Here is a 20,849-nt window from a genome sequence, read left to right as displayed (position 1 = left end):
CCTTTCCGGGTAGGGGCTGCTAAAGCCCCACAGGGCCCCCTATTGGTGGTGTTTGCTCCAGCTGTCTGGAGCAACCCCTGTCCTTGGCAGGCCTGGCCCCCTGCTGCAGGGTACATGCTGGCTCCCTGAGAGCGGGACAATCAGTAGTTGCTGCAGAGCCCGTAGCAAACATCCCCTGGGAGTGGGGCTGGCAGAGAAGTGGGAACTGCAAGATTGTGCTGGAGGAGGCAGCGCACAAAGTTTCTTCCAACCCCTTCCCCATGCTTGCAGCTGTTCACAGAAAAACAGCTAGCTTTTCTGAGTGAGATACAGGGCCAGGGCAGGCAAGGAGCCTGGCTGCTGTTCCCACTGCACCTTTGTGCTGGATCCAATAGCTGGACGGGTTGAATGTGGCCCACGGGCCATATTTTGCCCGGCCCTGTGCCAGCTTAACCTAAAAGGCAGTCAAACGGGCCTATGTATGCTTCATTTGGACTCACTAGCTGATTGGCTGAGGGGATTAGCAGATCTGCTGTGAAGAACAGCAGCAACAGCACGGTACTGTCTGCTCAAAAGCATTTGCACGCATCTACAATAGTTTCAAAGTTCCTGCACCTTCCTGTTTCCAGTGTTGGACTTAGCACGGCTCGTGGCTTGGTCCCAGTCCCACCGCTGCCTTTAGAGTTGCCATGTGTCCGGTATTGACCCGGACAGTCTGGTATCTTCGCCTCCTATCCAGTAAAAAAAATTCAGAAAATACTGGACACGTAAAATGTCCGGTATTTTCTGAATTTCCCCCCCCAGCCAGGACTGTCTGGGTCAATACTGGACACCTGGCAACCCTAAGCAACTGGGCCCAGCCGCCCACCCAGTTCCCCCTCCCCCCCTTTACCTGGTTCTGCAGGAGAGCTGTCTTGTCCGGAGCAGGGAGAGAAGGCAGAGAAGATGGCTACCCTGTAGCATTGCAAACAGCTGGCTCTCAGAAAGTCATACCTAGGGTGTATTGAGCATGCTCAGTAAGAGTTGCTGTTGCCTTCACTGTCCCTGCTCTTAAAGAGGCCATGCTGTTGTTTTTTTAAAATTTTTTTTTTTTTTTTTTTTTTTTTTTGGCCTTAATAACTCTTGGGGTCCTTTTTTTTTTTTCCCCCCTCAACAACTTTTGTCTCCCCCTCTCCCCCCTTTTTTTTTTCAACAGAATTTTTGGTTAAACCATCTGGCAACCCTAGCTGCCTTACCTTACTCCAGGTGATAGCATTCCCAGCCTCGGTCAATTCTGATTCCAGGCTTGGGCTCCAGCATCTTGCATACAGCTCTGGCACCTGGCTACTAACACCTGACCAACCACATTCCAGTCCTTAAGGGCTTGACTATCCTGTCAAAAGGAATCCAACAAGAAAAAAGGGGCCAGCATGGGTCCCACCAAAACAAACGTTTCCCTGTCGGAGATGGTGTGCCGGGTACAGAATTTGCAGGGTTGTGTTGCTGCCCTGCAGCTCCAACCCTGAACTAAAGATTCCATGGTGATCATGGCAAATTTTGGGGAGTCCTCCTTCAGTGTTGGCTTCTCTTTCTCTTGCAACTGCAAGCATTCCCCACCAGCTAACCCCGGCTAGGACTTACCGTCAGTTTGCTGGCTGTGGAAGTTTTCTCTGTATGCCTGTCGTGTTTTTGGGTAGTGGAAAAAAGTCTCTCAAAAGGTATTGAGGTCAGTTAGATCCCAAATTAATTATGCAGGTATTTAAGCATCAAATTTGTTTTTATTCTGAGGCAGCCGTTATGATCTGACTAGTAGATTTATCTGGCATTGCTTGGGTCTTTAACTTAAATAATACTTGTTTTCTTCATTTAAATCATTGCTCTGGGGTGGGGCTAGGGATGAGGTGTTCAGCATGCAGGCTGCCCTGGGGAGAGAGGACAGCCACAGCCCTCTCTTACCACAGCAGTTTTTGGCCAAGTAAGAAGCACCTGTCCGTGGCTTTGCAGGGAGAGGGGAGCATGTCCCCCAGCTGGGGGACAGACAGACACAAGGCACACAAACTCTCTGAACTATATAATAGATAGCTGTCCCTTTCTCCACTGGTGTACCCTGCTGGCCCAATGGGGTTATAGCTGTCCTGGTCCTCCTTTCTGGACCCTTGCTGCCTTTATGTGGGCATTCTGCAGTAGAAATGTCCCTCTTGCCAGACCCCTCCCTTTCCATTTTATGAGAAACAATCAAATTCCAGGCACATCCCATTATCCCAGCACAACCAAATCCTTCCTTGCTTTAAGTTAGGGTAAGATGAAGGTGCATACCAAATTTGGTGGACCTAGCTCTTACATTTAGGAGGGATTTTTGAACAAATGGACTTGCAGATAGACTGTATAAAATATACAGAAAGATTGTATGAAACTTTCAGCATTGTTTTTTATCCGTTTCAGTGGTTTCCTTTTCCAAAAAAATGCACTGAAAGGCTCTTGGGGTCTGAGAGACCCAGATAATGTTTGCCTCCTGTATTCTCTTAATTGTTCAGAAAATTGAGTTTCTTCATAGATAACACTTCCAAATGAATTTTCGGGAAAGCCTACACTTGCCAGGAAGAATATCTGGGGAAACCACAATTACCAGATATGTTTTCTGGCAAGGCCCATGATTGACAGATGATGTTGCTGGGGCAAAGACTCACTGTTGCATTGCACATGCACATTGCTTGTTTGCAGATATTATTTGGATTTTGTTGGATCATATGTGGCATAAAAGCAGTGGTACCCAACCTTTTTGAGCTTTCACACCCCTTTTCAATCTATTAAAACTTCATGGACCCCTTCCCCTCCATGGGGGAGAAAGAAAAGTAAGGATTGGAGCCACCATGATGGGCTTGATTCTTGCTTTTAAACTTTCCACGGTCCCCCTGCTATACCATTGCAGACCACCAGTTGGGAATCACTGGCATAACAGAATAAGGGATGGATGTTTTGCAGGGATCTGGTTACAGAAATGGTGAAACCACTTGTTCAGGAAAGGAACATTATGGTCTTGCCTCTGGCTTCTAGGAAGGCAGTGTCTTATGTGCTCGGTATTAACAAATGGCAAAGATATTTCCTCTGTACTCTAAATCAAGACAGAAAAATACACCAAAAAGGTACTAAGTGTAAATGCTTTGTATGTTCAGAACATATAATCTGTTAGAACAAATGGAGCAAAGTAATAGGTCATTTTACTGCCACTTTACTGTGTTTGCACCTTTTCCTATTGTTCAGTTTTATAGTTCACTGGTTACAAGAAAACCAGTTTTAAATGCATCCTGTGTGAGATTTCCCCCTCTCCCCTTCAGTTTTGAAATATGGGGAAGGGGGTATAGATCTGCAAATCTTTGATTCTCAATGTGTTGAGAGGAAATCCCCATCACTTAGTGGTCTCATAGAATCATAGGACTGGAAGGGACCTCGAGAGGTCATCGAGTCCAGCCCCCCGCCCTCAAGGCAGGACCAAGCTCTGTCTAGACTATCCCTGACAGATGTTTATCTAACCTGTTCTTAAATATCTCCAGAGAGGGAGATTCCACCACCTCCCTTGGCAATTTATTCCAATATTTGACCACCCTGACAGTTAGGAATTTTTTCCTAATGTCCAATCTAAACCTCCCCTGCTGCACTTTAAGCCCATTACTCCTTGTCCTGTCCTCAGAAACCAAGAGGAACAAATTTTCTCCTTCCTCCTTGTAACACCCTTTTAGATATTTGAAAACCGCTATCATGTCCCCCCTTAATCTTCTTTTTTCCAAACTAAACAAGCCCAGTTCATGAAGCCTGGCTTCATAGGTCATGTTCTCTAAACCTTTAATCATTCTTGTCGCTCTTCTCTGTACCCTTTCCAATTTCTCCACTTCTTTCTTGAAATGTGGCGCCCAGAACTGGACACAGTACTCCAGCTGAGGCCTAACTAGTGCAGAGTAGAGCGGCAGAATGACTTCACGAGTTTTGCTTACAACACACCTGTTGATACCTGTCTCGGAGGATTATGATCTGACCAAACTATCCTAGGAACCATTGGAAAGTTTTTATGCCCTGGACCTGCTACACAGGTTTCCCTAAAACTATCTTGACAAGTCTAGTTATGTGGCGTGTGGGGTGTGCCCTCAGAGGAGGTGCTTTTGCTTGTGAGTAATCCACCATGACAAAACAGTAGACCAACCTTAAGCATCTTCTTTGGGTTTTGACTCTTGATCAAAAGAGGTATCTAAAAGGGTGTCATAAGGAGGAGGGAGAAAACTTGTTCATCTTGGCCTCTGAAGATAGAACAAGAAGCAATGGGCTTAAACTGCAGCAAGGGAGGTTTAGGTTGGACATTAGGAAAAAGTTCCTAACTGTCAGGGTAGTCAGACTGGAATAAATTGCCCAGGGAAGTTGTGGAATCCCCATCTCTGGAGATATTTAAGAGTAGGTTAGATAAATGTCTATCAGGGATGGTCTAGACAGTATTTGGTCCTGCCATGAGGGCAGGGGACTGGACTCGATGACCTCTCGAGGTCCCTTCCAGTCCTAGTATTCTATGATTCTATGATCATTTTTCAGATGCCAGATTGTGGATTCCTTGTTTTATTTCTGTCTTGGTTCATTTTCCTGCAATTTTTGCTTTTTGGAGTGGCATGGCATGTTTGCTTTTTTTCCCGCGCTGAGACAGGGTGTTTTTGGCTTTCTGATGCTGATATTCAGTGACTAGTTACCTTTCCCTGTAATCGGGATGGTGTGAAGTTGTACTTCTTGTTTCTGTTTGATGTAGAATTGTGTCCTGATGAAGAGGAAAAAAAGTCAGAGCATGAGGACTCTTTCAGATTGTGAAAGGAAGGTTGTAATCTTGTGATGTAAATCAGAAGTAATTCAACTGAAATAAATATGGTTACATTTTTGGGGTGACAGCAGAATCCAGCCTACTATCTGAGCCCGTTATTTCTATGTTTTTCAGCTACTGTAACAATCTCCTTTCTCAGATGGAAGCAATTAACTTCTTTTCTCTGGCTCTTTTTCTGTTTTTGGATATCAAATGTTCACGTTTCCTCCCGATGTTAGGTGTTTGTGTGTTGGTTGTACCTCTCTCCTCCTGTGCGTCCCTTCCTCTTCTTCTTTAGTTCGGTCTTCTCTAACTCCTTTTTATGCTTGAAGGCCCCACTGGCCCTCCGACTAGAAAATAATGTTGACAAACTGTCTCCACTTCAAGGTCTTTTGTGATAAACTGTTTACAAGAGGAAAAGTAAAGAGCTCTGCACTTTTTCTTCTTAAAGATTCTCCCTGATCACCAGCTAGTAGCTTTAAAATGCTCTCGCTAATTTTATTTTCTGCCTAGCTTGTGGCTTTGATTTACTATTTGATTCTTTCTCTCACACCTTCAGAATCTTGTTTGCTTGTACACCCCCATGAAATTATGTGTCATCTTGATATCCCAACCAGCTGATGTACTTGGTTCTTTTGTACAATATTATGACTCTCACCCTTTCAAAATATACTTGGAAGTGTCTTCTCCTCCTCCAGCCCTTGGCTGTTTCATGTGAAACTTAAGAGATGATAACTGAACTCCTCAGAGTCAACACTGAGTACTGCTGCTGCTTTAGTGGTTAGGTGTCTTTTAAAGTGAAAGGGAATGGAGGGCATTTTGCTTTTAACAAGGGCTGCTTGGTTCTTTGCATGAAATCAGCATCCATGGAAATATAGATTGAAGACTGGAGAGAAAGTTAATTGGAAAGAAATTTTTTTCTCCCTCTAAAAATAAATTTGCTGGATCAAGTTTTCTCTGTAAATCTCCTATGAGAAAACGTAGCCAACAGCAAAGCCCCTTTAATGACCTTCGCGAGTTTTCTTTCCACCATGTCAGCAAAATAGTTTAGAGTTGAAGTCTTGTGCCATTGGTCGACCTTAGGAGCAATTTAAAATATATTTACTTTACTTTATTACTACTCTTGGAAAGGGGTGATATAAGGAGATTGCTCTTTAAATTATTGTTACAGCAATTGCACTGAAAACATGAGGTCCGATTCTCCAGCATGGTCTGATTACTCTGCATGGCTTTGGAAGTGTAGTGTTTGGTTTCATGAATGATGCTTTGAGGGTGGTTGTGGGGCTAGGTGGTGCTCCGCCAGGCCATACTGGCACACAATCAGCAAACTGTAACTGGCTCCCTGACTGTACTATCATCCCTGTCCGTTGAGAGGAGCTTGGGCACAGGAGCACTCAGCCTGCGATATTTCTCCTCTTGAGATCAGAATATCTCTGTTCTTGTTTATTCCTCACCTGGTCACATCCTCGGACATCATCATCTTTACCAGTATTTTTAAAAATGCACCTTTTGGAGGGAGTGGCCTATGTCCAGAAATGATTTTCCCAATCACGATTGGAGGGTCCTAGGGGCCTGCTTGTCCTCCCATATAACCACTTTCCACACTGCAAATTCTTTACATTTGGGGAGGGTTAGAGGTAGGCTGTATAAATACCATTTTCAAATGTAGATTTTGGGGGATTCCCTAGCAATGTGTTCCCTCTAACTTTTTCCATCTATGGGTGGAATAGATGTTATGTGCACCGAGGCATGTGTGGATGTGCACCACCAATAGAAACACATGCTGCTGGCTGTGGGCACTCTGCTAATCAGCTGGGTGGCATTTGAATCTCTTCTGGGTAGTCAGCTTACAGGAAACCTGTTCCCTAGCTGTTATCACTAAAATCATCAATTGCAATATTTATAGAGCTGGTTCTGTAACCTGTATACTGCACAACACTTACTCATGTGAAAAGTCCCATTATCTTCAATGAGGCTACCAATATGCACACTCCACTTAGCATACGGCTGCAGAATTAGGCACTTAGGCCCTCATTCATTTAAGTCCTTAAACTATGATTTATTTTAAGCCATTGCTTTTCCTATGGGTTTTGTGCTGTTGCTAGTCACTTGTAACGTTGGAGCATCTTCTATGTAGAAAGCCAGTTGCAGAGTCTGTTGGGCTTCTCTTTTTTTTCGGCCTCAAGAAAGCTCTGCTTGGTTTCGGGTAAGGAGGATTCTTTCCTTTTTGCAAGGGACAGGTTGATGCTATGAATGACTTTCTGGTGGTGGTGGAAGAGCTTTATCCAAAAGGAAGGCTTGTTGCATTTTAGGGATGCGAATGACTAGTCGACTATCTGATAAGCAAATGCTTATCGGATAATTGACAGGCTAGTCGACTAGTCACTCTCCTCCTCCCTCCCCCCCCTTTCCTGCCTCTATCAGAAAGAGGCAGGAAAGGGGGAGTTGAGGAGGGGATACTTCAAAGCAGCAGCGCCACTTGGAGGCTGCAGCCAGACCTCAGGCTCCATGCAGTGCTGCCACTTTGAAACACTGCTAGGAGCCTGACATCAGGCTCCCAATGGCATTTCAAAGCAGCAGCGCCGCACAGAGCCCAGGCTCAGCTGAGGGAGTCCCCGGCTGACCCTGGGCTCTACGCAGCGGTTTCGCCTTTGAAGTGTAGCAACAGCCTTAAAGCTGTTGCTACACTTCAACGGTGGAGGCGCCCTGTCGACTAATGGAATAGCTGATGCATTTTGCAATCCGTCGATATTGAACATCCTTACTGCATTTCCTAAAGGTGCCAGTCTCAGGATTCCAATCTCAGTTGCATTATAACGGCGAGCCTTTTTACAGAACACTCACAGATGAGGAAAATGGTTGTTTGCCACTCTGTCTGCATGTTGCCGGTTTCTCCTCTTCTGCCAGATTTTTGTTTTGACATTTATTGTTAAACCCACCCCTGCAGTGCCTACAAGTAGTAGAAGTTCAAATTCTGTGCAGAGTGTAAACTGAGCAGGAATGAGATGGCTTAGTCTGGGCACTAATCTACGATGGCTACAGGATGAATCACTCTAGTCTAGCATCCTCAGGACCTGACCAGTGCTGGACCATGAGAGGTCAATGTTTTCTAGCAGCATTACCAACACTTCCTCTGCTTGTTGGGCTCTTAGAAGACATTTAGGGGTGAATTAGAGCTAAATAACAGCACAAAACACTGAGAGTCAGGACTAGAGATGTTAAATATCGATTAATTGGATAGTTGAGTAACCTCGTGAATCCTTATTGGTTAGTTGACAACTCTATAGTCTCCAGGGGTGAGGCTAGCAGCCAGTGCACTCTGGCCCAACTCCTGAGGAGTCCACTGCCACTCTGCACAGGGTGCCAGGCAGGAGCTGGTCTGCAAGGAGAGCCAGTTTAAAAACCAGCTCCCCTCGCAGACCATCTGCCTGTTGCTTCATTTGCATATTTGCATTATGGCGCTATTTCGAAATAACTCTATTTTGAAAAAAGAAACGCTGTCTAGACACGGTTACTTTGAAAGAAAATCCTTCTTCCGAAATAACTGGTAAACCTCATTGTAGGAGGAATAAGGGTTATTTCAGAAGAAGGGTTTTCTTTCAAAATAACCGCGTCTAGACAGCGTTTCTTTTTTTCGAAATAGTGCTATTTCGAAATAGCGCCATAACGTGAATATGCAAATGAAGCATGGGAAATTCAAACCTGCGCTTCATTTGCAATTTCACTCAGCTGCATTTGCATCCCTCTTTCGAAAGAGGGTGCAAGTATAGACATATCTTCAGCCACACTCATGATAAGTAGACATCCAGCTAACTAAAATCACGCTGGACCATGGATGTTGCTGGACCAGAGAGTGTGGGGTTAGAGAGGTTCAACCTGTAGTTTAGATTTCTCCAGTGGTCACCCAATGTTTTCTATGCCAAGTAAGAGAGTTTCAGACCCAAGTCTCTTTTTGAAGCTGGGTTTGTGTCATAGTATTGCCAAAGCAGAGAGAGATTCACTTGTTTGAGCTAAATTAGATTCAGACCAGAATTCTTGCTGTTGTGATCAGCAGAATTTTCTCCTGTATATGTTCACAGTGGGAGGGAAGGAGATGAGGGAGAACAGAGAACCAAAACCTAAAGAAAATAAAAGCTGCAGTAGGATCAATTTTCTTCATAATTTCCTTTTGTGCTCTGCTGAGACATTGGAAAGGTACAGCTGGGAAAAAGATCTGACCCTATATCATATGCCTTCAACATGACTCCACGTGACTACCCTTCATTACAGATAGACACCAGCTGTCTTCGGTTAGGCAGTTATTTATTCAGCTTTAATACTGTTGTATGACCATCTCTGCGTTAAGGAAAAATAGACTTTTTTTTTTATTTTATTTTAAGCCATGTACAGTAATCTTCCAATAATCTGGCACCTTTAGGACCCAGGGGGTGCCGGATTATCAGATATGCCAGACTCTCGGAAGGGGGAGCTATGAGGGGTCTGGGGTGGGTGGGATAGTGGAGCGGCGCTGCAGGACCCACCCAGCAGCACCCCAGCTACTTTGCCCCAGACTTCACCAAGTCAGCCACTGCTGAAACTGACCAGCGGCTGACTCAGGGAAGCCCGGGGCAGAGCAGCTCCAATTGTCCGGCTGCCTGGAGCACTTCCAGGTTCCTGGTGGTGCTGGACAATCAGGAGTGCTGGACCACTGGATGCCAGACAACTGGAGTTTTACTGTATAAGGAACCTGATGATGCTGGTCACTTTTTGACTGTTCATTTATTCTAGTCCCTTCTCCTTGCACCTCACTGGTTTGTTCTTTGCTTCTTGGGCTGTTATTTATATTCATGCAGAAAACTGAGTTAATAGGATATAAAGGTTGCAAAAGTTCTCTCCATCCTCTACCTGCTATGGCATACCCATAAGGCTAGATGGTTCCTTGGTTCTCAAGCATATTAATAGCCCTCCAAGTAAGAATATAATTTTGTGTCATGCCTACAACTAAATCTGAAGAGCTAGTTGCAGAGAAGACCTTTGCTTGGTGACTAGGAAGGGGAGGAGGGACCAGCCAGTTTCAGCAGTGGTACTGAAGCCCAGCAGCAAATAAGGGGTGGGGGATCTATGATCTCACATGCCCCCCACCCTGCAGTACCTCCAGCGAGCATGCAAAGGACAAAGGATTACATGGACACAATCAGATGTTCAAAACACACAGAAACCTGTGGGGGAACATTTTAACCTGCCTGGGCACTCATTAATGGATTTAATTCTTCTACAAAGGAACTTCACAAGCCAACTGCAGAGAGTGCAAAATTGACCTTCATATACAAATTTAACAGTTTCCCTTGACCTGAAAAAAGACTTGAACTGGATAAAACCAGCTTTCCTTACAATCAACACACCATTGACATCAAAAGCTAAGTATGGGACACTTCCAGCCCACTCAGTTAGCGTCATTAGCGCTGGCACTAAAATTAACAGGTACTTTTTTTCCCCTTCCTTTCCCTTCTTATTCTGAGGGCCCGCCCCCTTTCTTTTTTCTCCATTCTAACTCCTCTCCTCTGAAGAAGTGAATTTTGCCCACGAAAGCTCATGATACTATATATTTGTTAATCTCTAAGGTGCCACAAGACTACTTGTTATATTTTATTTCTTTAGACTTATAAAAGGCATCAGTTAATCATCTCGTGCTGCACAGAATGCAAGAGCCATCTTTTCCTTTCTTAATTACAAAAAGGCTAAGTTGGGCCCCTATGTGGGAAAGCCCTTGAGCTCCTACAAACCTTTGGGCATGTACCTGAGTATCAGTGGCATCAATGGAACTCAAGCACACATTTAATACCCATGCATGTGCTTAACTGTTAAGTGCTTTTCCACGAGGAGTAACAGTTAATTCGAACTAAGGACTTAGTTCAAATTAACGTTTCACTGCCCCGTGTAGCCGCGTGGCAGTGAGTTCGGGCTAGAGAAATCTCACAATGGCGACCGGATGGGAACATGCAAATAAAGCCCCAGATATTTAAATCCCGGGCTTCATTTGCAACTCCGGTCGCCTCATTTGCCTACCTAGCTCGAATTAATGAGCTAGTGTAGACATACCCTTAGATAATACAGGATATCCTATATCACTTTGTAAAAGACATTTGTTTTAGTCTGTGCCTGACCTCCAACTTGTGGGGTTTATTCTTTGTATACACTTCCCCTGTTAATGTAGGGCCAGATTGCACCTCTCTCGGTGAGCACATGGAGAAGTCCACTTGTGGCTGTCAGTTCCCATGTATGAAAGAGAGTGGTTACTACCACAGACCATTCCTCCCTCCCTCCAGGACTCTTCAGACGCCATATTGTGATGCTAAGAGACCATCAGGGAAAGGGTAAAGTTTAGTTGAGCCAGGGAAGGCTGGAGCTGGCTAGTAAGATGCACATTGTTCCTTCCCTGACCCCGTTGAAGGAGTTCAACTTGTGACTATGCCCCATGGATGCCCAGGGAAAAGTTCCCTGCGAGCTTGGCTCCATTGGACAAGAGGAGTTCAGAGAGGCACTGGCAACCCAGCGCTGCTCTGGAAATGTAGGGTCTGAGCACAGATGAACTTGGCCTTCTGTGAATTCCTGGGATCTGCCAAGTTTGGGCATAGATTTTTCCAGAGGGAACAACTCCATTCCCCTCCTGGAATCTCCAGAAGAACTTCATGGATTTTCCCTTGTAAAAGGTCCCACAGATTTTACTGCATGCTGGGACCACCTGGGCCAAAAACTTGTTTTTAAACTTTTTTTTCCTGTGAGATCACAAGCAATCTGTTCCTCTGCATAAAGAATGTCCTTTTGTTACAAATTTGGTGTGTTTATTTTAACTTCACCCAGTGTAGAAATTCTTTGTGGGCGACAGGAACCAACCCTGTTGCATCCCATTCCAGGTGGAATGTTCTGATTGTTTTGGAAGACTTTAATAATGGGTCAGCAATCTGATACATGAAGGTGTTGTATTAAACAAAATACATCCTAGGGCTGGTTTGCCCTTGCATTTAGTAACAAGGCTGTTTTCGTCGGACTACCCTGGACAATGGAAAATCAACTCTGGAGAGGTTAGAGGTACGCTGGGATATTCAATTTGTACGGATGTTCTGACATGGTCTTTAAACTGCTTAAAGTATTGTTTGCCTATTGCTTTATGAGTTCCTTTTGTGCTCTGATCCATAGACTCAAATTACAAATTGAATAAATGAGAAACCATTAAAAATGGTTTCGCTTATTGCTCTGCCTAGGTCTGACCACCATTCCTCGCAGTTTTCTGGCTGTCAAGGGTGTGAAGGGGTTCTTGTTGGCTACGGAACTGTAACTTCTTGCATATGACACTTAATGCATTCAGAATGGTGTTGTACAAGTAATATTGTATATTCATCACACTTCTCAGCATTGTGTGGAGTTGACATTGAAGCTGAGAAATATGATTCATGTTGCTTTCTTCTTTTCCCCTGTCAATGGCAGCAGGAGCCCTCTGAGCAACATCTGAAACAGAAAATGCCTGGCCTGCAGCCATGTGTTTTTTGTTGCTCTGCTGGGCCCTCTGATGCTTCTGTAATCAGATGAGAGCCAAGGTAGGAATTATTCTTTTCCACATGGAACATCAGACCACAGCCGTTATGTGCAGAGCAGATTATTTTTTAAGGAATTGTCTGAAACATTGCCTACAGCCAATTTGGTCCTTTGAGCCAGACCTCAAGTTAATTATTTTTAAGTGTGCAGATATTTTGTGGTAAAATGTTTTGGGCTCAAAATCTCTGCAGCTTTCCACCTTACACAGTCATTTATACCTGTGCAAAATGAGCATAATGCCACCAAACCAGAATGGTGGTAGCTTACATTAAGGATGTAAAGGGTTAACTAGATAGCCAGTTACCAGGTAAGCATTTGCCTTGCCACCATGTTTATGGAGGCAACCGGTTAACTGTGGTCTGGTCGGAGCGATGCTCTGCCCAGGGTGTGGCACAGTGGGCCCAGCTGGGCCAAACCGTGGGATCCTGGTTAACTGGTTAACTTTTTAAACAAGATTTTATATCCCTAGTTGACACTCACAAGTGTCACAATGCTGCACAAGTGTCAGCGGCCACACAAGGGGCAATACAATTAAACTTAGATTGGTTTTTTTGTAGTAATACCATATGGATGGCAGTTCAGGGTGACTGAATCTCTATTAGAGACTGGCTAGTAGAGAGAGCAGTTATTAATATACGGCCAGGAGCCCTTCCCCATTCATCTGAAACACATCCCTGATTAGGGTTGCCAGATGGTTTAACCAAAAATACTGAACACCTGCCTCCCCTCTTCTCCTGCCCCCCCCCCCCCCAAAAAAAACAACACTGTGGGAAAAAATTCTGTTGAGCGAAAAAAAAAAAGAATGGCCCCTTTAAGAAACACTTTTGAGGCTTTTTGGCCCTAACAGGTTGCCAGCGGCTGCCTGCCATCTTGCCTCCCTTCACCGGGCTGGACAGCTCGTCTGCGGAACCTGGTAAGCACCTGGGATTTTCGCCTCCTGGCCAGGAAAAAAATCAAAAAATACCAGACATTTTAGGTGTCCAGTATTTTTTGCTAGACAGGAGGCGAAAATACCAGACACCTGGCAACCCTATCCCTGATTCAGTCACTTTGCTTTTACATGGCCTGAAATGACCATGTCTTATGATGCTGTGTAAATCACCTGCAAGTATTTCTTGTGGAACAGCTTAACAGAAGTATACTCCTGGTTTTGATTTTGGGAATACTGGTTTCCATGCATTGCTGCTACCACCGCTTCTGTCCCCTGAAAGGTATTTCAACACTTTTTAAAATGTTTGAAGCACTAGGACACTATGTTATGGGTTTGAAGTTTTTAGGGGGAGTGGAAAAGTGCATAGCCTCTAAACATAATGGGAAAGAGAAACTTAGTGAGAAGCCAGGTACTAAAGCCAAACCAGCTGTAATCTTGCTGGGAAACAGAGGCCTGGTATGATTTGTATTAAGAGAAGTCTCCACTTATAAGAGAACGCATAAGGCAGTGGAGACAGTAGAATGCCCTCCATTCTGCCTAAAATACTCTCACATAGGAGAGAGTATTGCTTGAATTGCCTCATTTTTGTGATTGTTTGCTAGATTTCATCTTTGCACTTGCTGTGATATCCTGTCCATATAGTGTCATTAGTGTATATATTCATTTTAATTTCCTGAACATGGCTCTTGATGATACCTTTTCCAGAGTCCTTCCCAGCTAGTGCAGGCTTTTTCTGTACTGCTTCCTTGGTGATTCTGTAGGGATCTCATTTTTTTCCTCCCTTCCAGTTGCAGCGAATTTAGGGGAGGGAGAGGAGACTCTCTTTCTCTCAGCATCTTCCAGGTTGTAACAAGCAATTAATCCTCTCTGTCATTTCAGTTTTTGGCAATCTCAGTTGGTCCATGGGGCCAAATTCAGTCTTGGTATATGCAGTGACTTTGTGAGAGTTACTTGGGCATATTCCTTTTGAATGTTGCTTGGTGGGTAGGCCACTGGACTTGGATTCAGGAAATGTAGATTCTGGTCCTGGCTTAGTGTAGCTTGGGTAGGTTTATTTCACTTCTCTCTGCTTCAATTTCCCCCTCTGCAGAATGGGAGCATTTTCCTTTTGTGGTCACGCAAATGAAGGCCTAACATTGGAGCTGACAGCCGAGAATTGATCACGTGAACCTTTTTCTAATCCCAGAGGGGTAGCTGTGTTAGTCTGGATCTGCAAAAGCGACAAGGAGTCCTATAGAACCTTATAGACTAACAGATGTATTGGAGCATAAGCTTTCATGGGCAAAGACCCACTTCCTCAGATGCAGCAGAACAGGCTGCAACTGACGAAGTGGGTCTTTGCCCACAAAAGCTTATGCTCCAATACATCTGTTAGTCCTGTAGCACTTTATAGACGCCTTGTCACTTTTTCTAATCCCATGCATTTTAGTTACATCCGCTTCCTTTACCGACATGCCAGTTTTTCTTACCATTACAGTGCATGGCCCATGCAGCTATGGAAGAGTGAGCTGGATCCTGCCTGGTGTATCAGCCAAATATGTTAAATACATGCCACAGAATTGTTGTTCCTGGTGATGAAATGTGGATCAGAACAAACACAACCTGACTTTCTGATCCCAGGTTCAGTGAGAAACATGGATGCAAAAAAAAAATCTCTCAACTTGTAAAATGAGCACACATGATTTGGAAGCTACCGAGAGAATAAATGTGAAAGCCCTCTGTGTCACTCTTTTCACCCTGACCCCAATCTTACAATACATTGTAGGTGAGTAGGCGGCTGCCTCTGTATGGAGCCTCACTAAAATCCCTGGGACTCTTCATGGGTACAGCATGCAACTAGTAGTAGGATAGGACCAGAGTCTGTGTCCCACTTCAGTACAAATAGCACAACTCTGAGCAGAGCAGGGAGAGAGAGAGAGATTTAACATGTGAAAAATGCAGATAACGAGTATACGTCTTCTTAGCCCACGTGTTACGTAGCATTGGAATAAAACAAAGCATATGCACATTTACACGGTGGTGCCTGTATGTAGGTGACTGTGTGTGTGTGTGTGTTTGTATGGATAAACATATCAGTGTAAAATAAATAAGTGCACACAATTTTACCCAGTGTATTCCCTAACCATTTGCTCATTCAGGGGCCTTTTGGAGAAGGCGATCAAAGCAACATTTTTCATTTGTGGGACAGAATCATTCCACTATCAAAATACTTTCCCTTTTGGAAGTTGTTAGTTTGTGGTTAAAAATTGGATAATATTGAAGTCAATGGGATTTTTACTGTTAACTTGTATGAAATTAGGTTTTCATTCTGTATGTCTGGAGACCTGGTTTCAGTACACAGAGTACCATTGTTGCCCTCTCTGAAACCTGACCTTTGTCAATAAGACAATGAAATTTCTAGAGTGAAGATGGGTAAGGTACTATCTTTTATTGGATCTACTTCTGTTGGTGAGAGACACAAGCTTTGGAGCTCTACACCGAGTTCTTAGGCCAATAAAAGATATTACTTCACTCACCTTGTTTCTAGTATCCAGGGATTGATAAAGCTATGACAACACTAGGGATGTTAGCGTGTAGCCATTTACACAATTAACTAGTAAGCCTGGGTTTATCAGTTAATCCTAATGATTACACCCACACCCCCATCCTTGCTGTCTCTGTATCAGAGGCAGTGGGGAAGAGGGGAAGGCAGGAGCCGGTGCTTGTGGAAAGCCAGCTTAAAAACGCCCACGAGCACTGGCTCTCACCTGCACCCTGTATGTAAGTGTGTAACTGCTGGAAATTTCCAGTAGTTACACATTTAAACAAACACATTTGTTAACATCCCTAGACAACACAATGAAATACAATACAGTGAAGCTTCTAGTTGTTTCAGACTTATTTTTTTGTATGCTCCCCTTTTTAAACTCAGAAATGCTTTTCATTTTAAAATACTGCAGGAAGAACAGCATCTTATGGAGTGTGCTTCTAGGTCTATAAATAATAAATGTTGTAATTGCCGGAGAACCTGCGTCACTCCCAATATAAATGTACAAGGCAAAGATTCCATAAACAACACTCTTTCCTTCTTCCTTGCCATCTCTTGACCTAGAGAGGTTTGAATAGCCTTCTCTGCCCGTCTGCCGGTTTATTTGAGCGGTAGTGCTTCTGGGAGGATTCCAAAATGTTAATTGTTTTCTTTTACGTGGTGCTGTGTTTAGAGGTTGAAATTTGACAGTATGAATTAAATATTTATTGATCTCTTAATGAGGTTTGACTAGCTTTCTCCTGGCTCTAGGTTGGTGTGCAGCGGGCAGTTTATTTGTCTGCAGTCTAGGGCTGCAACCGTCTGTTTTATATCACACTTGTAACAAAGACAAACAGTTACTATTACAGGGGATTTACAATCAAATTATATTTAATTCAGTTACTAAGGCCCTGATCTGGGGGCGGGGGTTAGGGCTCGGACTCTGTGTCCATGCGGAGCCCCATTCAGTGGAACTCTACCGATATGTTTACATAACTGCTCAGAGGTGGGATTCCTAAGTGTATGTAGACAGCCTCACACTAGCTCAGCTCAAGGTAGAGCTCTAAAGGGAGCAGAGTAGATAACACAGCACAGGTAGCTGTTCGGGGTAGCTCCCCATGTCCAAGCTGGAGTTGCTAGTTCAGGTTGGACATCTTCCTGGAGGTTTCCTCCCATGACACAACCTTTCATTAAAGAGTCAGCTTTAATTCTGGGAGACTCCAGGATAATCCTGGAGGGTTGGCAACCCTAGTCAAATGTGCCCAACCCTCTTGTGCCAAACTCTGGTGGCTAACCTGAGCTGCTGCCCAAGCTGCAGCATCCGCACTGCTGATCTTAGCACACGAGCTTGAGCTGAGCTCACGGGAGTCTGTTTTACCTTTGCTGGGAATCACCCCTCCCCACTGCAGTACAGACACACCCTCCAGCACAGCGATCTGTCCACATGCAGCTCATGGCAGGATGAAGGCCAGACTGTGTTACTGTTTCTTGCTCCTACCCAGTGAAATCCTTTAGCATGTGCTCCATTTTAAGCTTATGAGCTGACTTCAGTGGGACTGTGCTGAAAGCTAAGCTTGCACTAAAGTGTTTCACCAGGGCAGGGTTCTTACTGTAAGCCTTTAACCTTGGGGTTACATCTTAAAGCAGGGGTGGGAAATAATTGGCAGCTGTGGGGAAGGCATGAGCCCTTTAAATAGAAGCAGTTGAAAGGGCTCGTGTGTCCTGACTCCCAGGCAACACGTTAGAAGAGGGGGCCAGGAACTGCTGTGCGGGCCGGATAAAAGAGCTAGGTGGGCCAGAGTCTGACAGGCTCTTGCCACCCCTGTCTTAATGGAGCCTGCCGTCTGACAAATGCCAACATTCCATGACACGATGATGTCGTTTTTTCCTGCATTGGGAGGACACTGAAAAATCTAGATACTTAAATATCATTTCAGTATCTTTCAGAGGCACAACAATCAGGATGATCCTGCTATGAGTCCGTATTCTTGCTATGCAAGCACTTTATAGTTATAGTAAATGATTTATATTATAGCATGCCAAGTGAACAAAACTTCTTTTGGCGTAAGTCATACTTCCTTAAATCCCTAGAAACACCCTGTAGGCTCGCAGGACCATCCCTCTGCATCTGTGGGAGGGGGCACACTTCTCGTAAGTTAGAGTCTGTAAGAGCCTTCTCTAGTCTGGAAAAGAAGGGGGGGGGGGAATTAGCAATTCACGCAGTATCTACCTGTGACATGCTGATTTAGTGTCAGGCTCGCCCTCTACCAAGTTACTGCCTGATTCTCCTGGGTTGCTTCCTTCTCTCTCCCTTGGGTGTACCTTGATCCAAGGGTTGTCCTCAACCTGCTCAGGGTATATAGCCAGGGGCAGCAGTAGCAGTTCCTCTGTGTAGAGGGTGTCAAGGCTCCATGGAAGTTCCTGTGAGTCTATGGTGCAACAGCGGTTCTCCTAAGCACTTGTCTCCAATAGCGGAGAAAAAGCATCTATCACCTCTGGTAGCTTTTTCCTAACTGAGCAGCTGGGCTGGCCTTTTATAGCTCTGCTTCTGGCGTGCAGGGCATGGCCTTCTTAGCTCCTCCCACCAGGTGACTTGCTGCAGTTCCTCTGTGTTTGAGCGGGGGTGGAGGTGGAGGGGGCCATGCCTTCCCATTACACACCTCCATTGATGCAAAGGGATGCTTGTATTGGTAATTAATTGACTTTGGAAAATTAAACTGGTCTTTATCATAAAAAGAAAACATTAGACAAGATGAAGGGCCTGGTGGTGCAGTCCTGGGAAATAGAGTTGCCAGGTGTCGGGTATTGACCGACACCTGGCAACTGACAGTATTTTCGCCTCCTGTCTGGTAAAAAATTCAGAAAATGCTGGACACCTGAAATGTCCGGTATTTTCTGGTTTTTTTCCTGGCCAGGACGCGAAAATACCAGACACCTGGCAACCCTATGACACACTCAACAACTGGGCCTGGCCCTAGCCTCCGGCTCCCCTGCTTACCTTGTTCCGTAGAGAAGCTCTTTTGTGGCTCGACCAAAAGGAAAAGATGGCCACCGACAAAAAACCTCAAGACCCGAGCAAGGGGAAGCAATGCCTTCCCTGGGTTTTAGTGCTCAACCGCTCTTTATCCTATTCTGACTCTGTACGCAATTAAAGGGGCCATACTGTTTTAATGCTGTTTTTTATTTATCTATTTGCTTAATAACTCTTGGGGTCCTTTTTGGTCTCCCCCCTCCCTTTTTTCCCCACCCTCAACAGAATTTTTTCCTGGTGTTTTTTTTTTTGGGGGGGGGGAGGGGAGGGGCAACCCTATTGGGAAACCAAAACTCCCATTGAAAAAATGTGAGGGATTGATCTGAAGTCAGTGAAAAGACTCTGACTGACTTTAGTGGGGTTTGGATTAGGCCTTGAAAGTTTTGTGTGTGCAAGGAATGTAGAATTGAGAGCCACATTGACTCCAGTAGAGGCAGGCCTGATTTTATTTATTTAATCTGTTTTGATATGCAGTGCCAAGGTTTAGTGAGGTGAGTTAGACAGAAGAGTGACTCTCTACACAGTCTCACTTTGTTGTGTTTGCAGGATTTTTGTTGCTTGTGCTGTGTGGGAGTGCTAAGGCAGAAAAGTAGCTATAGAACAGCACAAACAAAACCATATGTTTTTATCTTGTGTGCCTCTAATGGAAATAATATTCCTTTCTTGTCATTGTGTCATCAGACTTACTTTGAAAGTCTTGCTTTGTTGAGATCCTTTGTCAGTTTTACAGAATATTTAGGCTAGTTGGTTTGGTGCAGTTTTTCCCTTGCATATTTGGGTTTTGCCTTTTTTTAATATTACAGAAATTCACTCTCAACCCTGCCAGATTAGAAACAAACTCCAGTCTGAAACCTATAAACACGTTCACATGATGTAACTTTACAAATACAAATTGTCCCTTTAAGTTCAATTGGACCATGTTACTACATAAGGCCTATACTCAGGATCAAGATCCAAATACTGCATGTTGGGCTCCTGGGGACAACTGTGCTAAAATTGTCCAAGTAGTTAATCGGTCTAGTTGATACAAGTACAGTGTCTGAAATTAGTGTGATGATCCAGTGTATATGTAGCATGAATCCATTTAGCCTTCTCCCTAATGATTATTAGAATTAGTTTAAAAAAAAAATAACTCTAGCTTGGCTGCTCTGGGCTGCTTTTTCTGCATACTGGAAAAAGGGACTCCAGGTAGCCTACAGCTACCATTCATGGCTGAGAGGTTTTACTAATAAAATGCCCTATATCTTAATTATTCACATTTTGAGCATGTGGATGGGCTTTGTACTTTCTCCTTTGAGCAGCTAGGATAATTCTTGCCAGGAGCAAGAGAACCCCTACATCTTATCTATGGGCAACCATTTTTATCGCGTGCATGTGTGTGTCACAGTAAGATTGGGGTTTGCTGTCGGAAGTAATCTGAATAATACCAGTGGCTGCTGTGGGATGTTTCCAGGTCATAAGCATTTTGTTCAGTGGTGTTCGCGGAATTGAGCTCTTCGTCCTGGATCTGAATTTGGGGTCAGGAACTTGACAAACCAAAACTGGGAACAAATATTCTATACTAGTCTGCTGGATCTCATTCGTTGTGAGATTGAGTTCTGCAGACAGATACTAGGAAAATCACTCTGACCTTGTGCACACGCGGTGGACTGAGAAACAATCGCCCCAATCTAACTTGGACCCAATTCACATATTAAATACAGTTTTAATGTTATGACTTTCATGTGCACAACACCTGTTTTCACAGTAAGAAAGAGTTAGTTTAAAAACACGATCCCTGTATGCTAAAGGTGTATGATTGCAGCATTGTTCTGTACTGAGTCATTCGATGACCGTTGTAGCTAGAAAGTCTCTTACAAGTTGCTGAGGGAATTGCCAGAAGACTTGTACAGTAGCTTTCTCCTTTTCTGGTGACTGGCATTGTTTCTCTTCTCCGCTGTTTTCCCCTCTCCCCCTCCTTTTTCTTTACATGGAGCTTTTTATTTATTTATTTACCTAAAAGAAAGCTCTATAAAAAATC

The 20,849-nt window shown here is 44.2% G+C and overlaps 1 protein-coding gene across 2 annotated transcripts in view; it reads left to right on the top strand.

Annotated features, from left to right (window-relative positions):
* POMGNT2 (protein O-linked mannose N-acetylglucosaminyltransferase 2 (beta 1,4-)) overlaps nt 1-20,849 on the top strand; it is a 48,997-nt gene that overhangs the window by 14,788 nt on the left and 13,360 nt on the right. The gene's annotated exons all lie outside the window — the stretch shown is intronic.

This window comes from Pelodiscus sinensis, chromosome 2, assembly GCF_052426305.1.
Source record: "Pelodiscus sinensis isolate ZL-2025 chromosome 2, ASM5242630v1, whole genome shotgun sequence".
In the NCBI taxonomy this organism is placed as follows: domain Eukaryota; kingdom Metazoa; phylum Chordata; order Testudines; family Trionychidae; genus Pelodiscus; species Pelodiscus sinensis.
The sequence above is the reverse complement of the archived record's forward strand: the minus strand, read 5'-3'. Positions and strand labels throughout refer to the sequence as shown.